Source organism: Vidua chalybeata, chromosome 9, assembly GCF_026979565.1.
Source record: "Vidua chalybeata isolate OUT-0048 chromosome 9, bVidCha1 merged haplotype, whole genome shotgun sequence".
Classification (NCBI taxonomy): domain Eukaryota; kingdom Metazoa; phylum Chordata; class Aves; order Passeriformes; family Viduidae; genus Vidua; species Vidua chalybeata.
In genome coordinates, this window is record NC_071538.1 from 12,179,861 (window position 1) to 12,186,728 (window position 6,868).

The window sequence follows — 6,868 nt, forward strand, 5'->3', positions numbered from 1 at the left end:
AACCCAGTCCCAAAAATACCAACTCCCCCAGCCACCGCCAGGCCCTTGCAGCATGATCCAGCTGCCTTTTCTTCACATTTCCAGCGTGCTCAAGGTAGATCTGGGGGTCTATTTGAATGCAGTTCAAGACACGTAGTTCTGCCTCATTTCAGCCTCACCAGTTCCTTCCCAGCCTGTCACCCCTTGTCCCCTATCTCTACAGCCCTGCACCCCACTTGCAGATGCTCCTTGCTCCCCTTGTTTGCTGTAGGAAGTTCCTCCCTGTGCCCTACCAGCTTGTTTTCACAGGCAGTGTATTTATTGCTGGCTGGCACACGCCAGCGCTTGGACATACATTCAATTATCTTTGAACAATTTCCATTTACTCTGGTTTTGCTCTTTTCCCTTTCAGTTCCACTGAACACTGCCTGCATTTTCTCAGAGCTTTTCAACTGCAACACAGTCTGTTTGTGTTCTCCCCGCTTTCTTGCTTTCTTTCTTTTTTTTTTTTTCTTTCCACATTTTCCATGTTTTCATTAAGCTCCCTCGCTAAACTCTGGTGACCATTCCTCCACTGCTGTCCTCTCTGTACATTTGCACTGAAAAGGGTCCAAGTTTAAGTCGTCAGTGTGTTAAATGCTCCTTTCACCTGGAAGGAAATCAATGGTACAGGCAGATTGGGGTTTTACCTACTCTCCCACACCAAAATGTATTTCTTTTTGATGTACAGCTATCTCCCCCTTTCTTGTGGTTTTACTCTTACCTGGTTTTTCATTAAAACTTTTAAGCCAATTGAGTGCACTATGGGGATGACAAGGGTCATTTCTGCTTACTGTCAGGTGAAGGTGTTCTCAGGCATGGAATCCCCCCTGAGAGCATGCCTGCAACTCAGACTTGCTGCTTTCTGTTGCTTGTTCTCCCTTCCCTCTTGCTGGTAAAACATGGCTGTATTTGGACCAACTCTTTCATAAAATCTCTTATATTTTTGTAACAGAGACATTTGGATCTGCTATCCACAAAGAGATTGAATATTGCTAGAAAGGAAGGGTTCTGATTGTCCATCTCTGGAATCATCTAGACTGGGTGACTATGTTGAAAAAATGACTCTTGGTAAAAATCTTCAGGAGCAGGGAAGTATCTGCAGCAGAGAGGGATTCAAGCTATTTTTAAAGAAGCTGGTTTAGGCACAGGAGAAACAGCCAGCATGAGGTGAGCTGTGCAGGGACACATGAGGCTGGAGTTTGAATGCTTCATGATAGTTCAAGTGTCCCTGTAACATATCACAGGTACTTCTGTGACTGCAGCACAGGTATCAGCCTGTCACACAGCAAAGGGCCCCTCACTGCCAGTGGGGGCTCTCTGCACTGGCATCCCTTGATTTAGCCAAATTCTGGTCATCTGGATGAGAACCTGTGGAGATGCAATTTTGGAAAGAAGATGGCAGAGGGTGATCTACCACCATGAGAATGGGAGCCACTTGTCTGAGCTCTCTCCTTCACAGCTCCATTAGCAGTAGGTAGTGGTGTGAGCTATCACAAAGGTACCTTCTTCAAATGCTTTTCTTCCACCCACCCACCAACAGTGTGTGAGCACAGCCACAAGACAGAGACCTTTAGCCTTTCTCCTGCAAGTACCTGGGTATCGCTCACTTAGTGGGCACAGAGCTAATTGAAGGGTGGTTAATGCCATCAAGCATTGGGATGTATTTATATTTTTAACTACACGTAAGTGATTATCAACATTATAAATAATTACAGTCTGCCTCCCAGCCCCTCTGCTCCATTCCACCCTGCTAATTGCAACGCTTAGATCTCAATGAGCTCATTATGTTTTGTCGATATTCAGCTCTTTGGCCGGCTCACTTCGGAGGGACCGGGGGGACACAAATGGGAGCTAAAGATTGGAAATGCCAAGCTCCCAGGGATTTGAGTTAGTGATCATCTCTGCTTCATCTCTATGCACAATTTATTCAGCACTCCACCTTCCCTAATAAATTATAGATCCCTCAAAGGGAAGCTTTGCCAAGAGATGGGCAATTGCCTTGCTCACGGGGGAGCCCGTTCTGTGAGGTATTGAGCATCTCTGACATCTGGTCTTTGCAGGATTGGATCCCTCCTGCCCTTCCCCTCCACCCGTCTCTGCCACCCCTTTTGGGAAGCATTAACCTTTTCACTGTGATGTATGCGAAAGGGCGACAGTCAGCAGTGGCAGCTCCTAATGGATTCTGTTTGTCTGGTTGTTTGTTTGTCTGAACTGCCTGCAATGCTGTCCAGACCTCTTGGAAAAGCAAGCCCAGAGTGCAACCAATGTTTTAATTAGCAGCAAAAGGCAGAGAGGCTTTTAAAGAAGAGCAGTGTTTGAATTCAGAAGTTAAGAGCAGATGAATGTGGGACAGGGGACTTGGGATTCCATCCAGCTGAACACAGTGGTGCCCTTGAAGAGGAGCTGAATTTTCAATCTCAGGGCAGAGTGGTGAATGGTGAGCTGGTTAGAGTGGTCTCTGGGGGCTTGTGGGCTACCAAGTGGTGATTTTGTGCCCCTTACTCTTCTTCCTGGAAATGCAAAAGGAGCAGTGGCTTGTCATAATTGCCTTACTAAGGACTGAGAAAAAACCTGGTGGAGAGTGCTCCTATACAGCAAGATCTGAGCCTAAGGAACTGAGTTATAGGGCAACCCTTTGCTGACCCCTCCATCCTCAAAAAGGTCCAACTCCCCTGGCCTCATAGCTGTTTTCCCTGATCCTGTTTTAGGATGGAGATGCCACTGCCTCTCCAGGAGATATTTTTCTAGAGCTCCACTAGTCTTATCACTGGAAAGCTTCCCCCTAAATCTAATCTTAATCTGTTTTATTGTAAATTACAGCCATTGCTTCTTGTCCCATCACCAGCAGATGCTGAAAAGTGTATCCTGTTCTACAGCAGCCTTTACTTATTTGCCCATTTTCTATCACTATTCTGTGGTCCAAGGTCCAGAAATCTTTTCAGCTTTTCTTCCTTGGACTATCTGTATTCCTGATCAGCCTTTTTTTAAAGCCCTTGAAGTATCCAGACAATGAAGCTGAAATTAAACCAACTTCAGGAGCTTTGTGGCCCTACAGCAGGCAAACACTGCTTCCCACAAGAGCCTGAGATGCAGCTGGGAGCTCTCCATGCAGCTTTGCAGGGACCAGAGGTGCTGCTCACTGAAGAGACAGTCCCAGCCCTCTGCACCAGGGCCACAGCTGCAGCAGGCACCCTTTGGCATCCGTGGGTGAATATTCCCCAGTGATTCCATGTGAACACCAGAGCCAGGCGTGGCTCTGAGAGGGAGGAGCTGCTGTGTCACCTGAGCTGGGGATCAGTGAGACTCCTCCAGGATGATATTGGAACTTGGGAATAGAGGCAAACAGTGCTCTTGGAATTATTTCTTGTTAGTAATATGGAAACAGAGATAGGCAACACAAACAGAGAGTGAGACTGTGCCAATAGCAAAATAGAAGAGGTTTAATAGGGGAAGAACCACATAAAATAATTTAACCAGAAGCTGCTGATTAAGTTACAGTCACAAGCATGGTGCTATGAGGCCCCATTTCACCAAGGATGGCAGTGGCTATAAAGCTGGCCCACCAGTCAAAGCTCAATTCCCTCACAAGAACTTCCTCTGAGATGCTCCTTTTAAAATTCAAGGGCCACTCCTATGCTGACTGTACAGCAAGACCCTGCCAGCAGTTCCAGGAAAGCTGGTTGTTGTGACATTGACAGGAGATGGTGGATCTGAAGTTTGGCAATGGCTTAATCCCATCAGAGAAATGTGAGGAAGAGACAGGCAGTGGGGAAGGGGAGAGACCTTTCCAGCATCCTTCTGTGGACACAGCCCTGCTGCTGCCAGCAGCCCTTCCCCAGGGGACATGATGTAGGAAAACAACCCATCTTGAGTGAGAAGCTGTTTTAACAAGGGTTTCGTGACAGCAGTCAGAGGAGTGTTATTTGTGGCAGGGACTATATATAACTATATTTGTGTGTGTGTAGATTAAATATATACATCTATATATATGCATAGTGCCTTATCACTCCATTCCAGCTTGAATGTAAAACACAAAGGAAAAATCAAAGGGTTTAGAAAAAGCCAAATTTATCTGGGAATGGGAATTATATTAGCAAAGAGGCAATTAATTTAGGAGTGGTGGGGATTATAGTCATATTTTACTTCTTCCCTACGACGACAAAAAAAATCATTAATTTCTCTACCTACCAGTAATAGCTCTAATCCTCTTCTTCCAGCACCACCTCTCTGGAGTGATCACCTATGGAGAGGTGTGTCCAGCTGATGCAGGAGAGCTCTGGCCCAGCTCACATGTGTCCCTGCTTTGGGGAGGAAGCCCCCCTAGTGCAGATAACCTAAGTGTGGGATGGGCCCTTCAGTCTGAGGGAGCAGTGAAGGCAGAAGTGAGGTCTTGGCATTCATGGCCTGATGCCCCTTCCTTCCAACATTACTTCATTTAGCTCTGGTTTTCCTCTCACCCTTTAGTGCCACTCAGTCCAAAGCAAAACCCCCAAAGAGCCCTTCAGCATTGCCCATCCCTTGCTCTGGAGCCTCTCTGTCCCCCCAGCCCAGCCTGGCCCTTGCAGAGGGGGCAGGAGCCCTGGCTCTGGTTTGGCCAGGCATAGTTCCCATTGCAAAGCCAATCCCTGGATCTGCTTTGTGCCACTCCCAGCAGAGCCTCGGGGTGCCTGCAGCCTGCCCAACAGTGCCTTATTCTCAATCAATATTTGCAGGTACTGGAGATAACTCAGGGAGAGAAATACATTAACGTAGACAAAGGAACAAAGATAATGATATTTTTTCTCCCCACACCCCCTTTTTTTTTTTTCCTTCCTTCTCTTCTTCCACAGAATAAAATTTTCATTTCTTCTCCCCCCATCCTCATCTTTATGATCTGCACTTAGCAGAGCTCCAGACTCTTGAATTATTTCTCAGTTTTCAAAAAAACATTAAATCTTTTTAAAAAACTGCTTGTTTTAATTGAAAAAAATTCAATCAATCAGTTCACCCCTTCTCTACCCTCTTGCTTTTCTCCCCTCCCCTAAACAGACCCATTTGCAGTAAATAATCTGTAGCCAGACTTTCTGCTCTAAAGAAATAAATAATTCTGAATTTGCTGAATCCCGCCTGATCCCCCAGCTTTAAATCACTGCACTTTGTACTGAGCTCAGCTGAAATGCTGAACACACTGAAGCATGACTATTACTTGGAGACTGAAAGTGTTTTTAAAGGTACAGCCTCTGAGGCCATGGTCCTTTTTCCTCGCAGGACAGATTGAGAGAGGAGCTAAGCCAATTCCTGAGGACAAGTGGTCCCTCCCCTGCATTTGGCCCACTACAAATGCAGATCGTGCCTTGTTTTGACTTAAGACTGACTAAAAGCAGGATAAATCCAATGGGTCTCTGAGCAAGCATCTTGGCTTAGACCATCCAACAGCCACTGGACTGAGTCCTTTTTCAGCTGGGTGACCTCAGGTAGGTTTCAGGAGGTCATCTACATCTGCTCAGACATTGGAGAGCAGATGCCCATGCTCCCAAGTGCAAACAGTTCCACTTGGGCACTGCAGAACCTGTGGTATCCCAGGCAGGGAAGGAAGGTTCCCTAAAATCCCAGTGAATCCTCCAATCACTGCCAGCATTCTTCAGTTCTCTTTTTTACTCAAAAACTTTAAAGCCAGCTACACGCTGGCTTCCATCACAAGGGAACACTCATGTTTCATAGTTCCTCATATTTCTTAGTCAATCTCATTTCTTAATTTCTTCTTTGTAGGATTGCTCATGTCAAAGCTATTGACTATGCCCTGTCTGACAGTGGAAGCTGCAGCTGAAGAGGGAAAATGCAGCACACAACAGATTACTGATGCCTGGTTGTGATTTATACAACTCATGAGCTTCCAGCAATTTAGAGATGAGAAATGGTTTATCCACACTTTGGTGTGTCGAAACACTCTTTGTACCATTTATCTTGAAACTGATTTTGTTTGGGTGGTAGTAAATGTTATGCCCAAAGCGGTGGGTGGAATGTCTAATGGGAACTTCCAGACCTGGAACAACAGGGAATGTCATGTTTCTGAGCTGAGATGTGAGGGACTGAGAGGCTCTCCAAAGAGTTCAGCTTATGCTTTTCCAGTGTATTTTGGGGGGGGTTAATTACAATTGGAGAGTATTGTATTGTTCTTGCATTTCCAACCAAGCTGAAAACAACTGTTAAGGCTTTGCTTTTCGTGTGTTTTCTCCTGTGCATTTGAGAACATTCCTCAGTGATAGAAGAAGGTTGGGTTTTCACTTGGAAATTTCTTCCCCTGTCCTCATCCCTTCTCAGTACATCAGAGAGAATCAGCTCTGTAATTTTCATTGACTGTGTAAAGAGCTGAGGTCAGCTAATCCACAAGGGCTCCTTCCCAGAGCTGGCAAGTAACCAGAATTAAACAATAGCAAAGATCAGAAATGTTAAAATCACAAAAGAGACTCGTCCTATGTTTTCCTGCTACTCTTATTAAAGATCCATCAGACATTAATGTGAGATCAGTAAATTCAGGCCCAAATTAATTTTGGGACAGTTTGATAGAAGCTGTTACAATCAGGTTTTAAATGCATAATTTTAACAGTATACCGATTTATGAAGCGATGCTGATGCAATATTTTAATAAATTAAAATGTACTGATGCTGAAATTCATTCTTTGAGGGTTTTCTCTTTTTCACCTGTGAGCTTGGCTCTGACCTCTTGCCCTCAGAAAACCTCATCAGGAGTCAGCAACACCAAGATAATAAATAAACCATTTTCTTTGGTCATTTTATAGTTTAGGCCAGATTACCATTTACAGGAGGGCCCACTTCCACCTCGCACTGGTGTAGAGGGACTGTAAGA

At 45.2% G+C, this 6,868-nt stretch overlaps 1 protein-coding gene across 1 annotated transcript in view; it reads left to right on the top strand.

Moving 5' to 3' along the window:
• LOC128792413 (cytosolic carboxypeptidase 6-like) overlaps nt 1-6,617 on the top strand; it is a 163,472-nt gene extending 156,855 nt beyond the window's left edge. The window contains exon 8 of the mRNA XM_053950822.1: nt 5,770-6,617. The gene's annotated coding sequence lies outside the window, so the exon portion shown is untranslated. The remainder of the gene's footprint in view (nt 1-5,769) is intronic.
• The last annotated feature ends 251 nt before the right edge of the window (nt 6,618-6,868 follow it).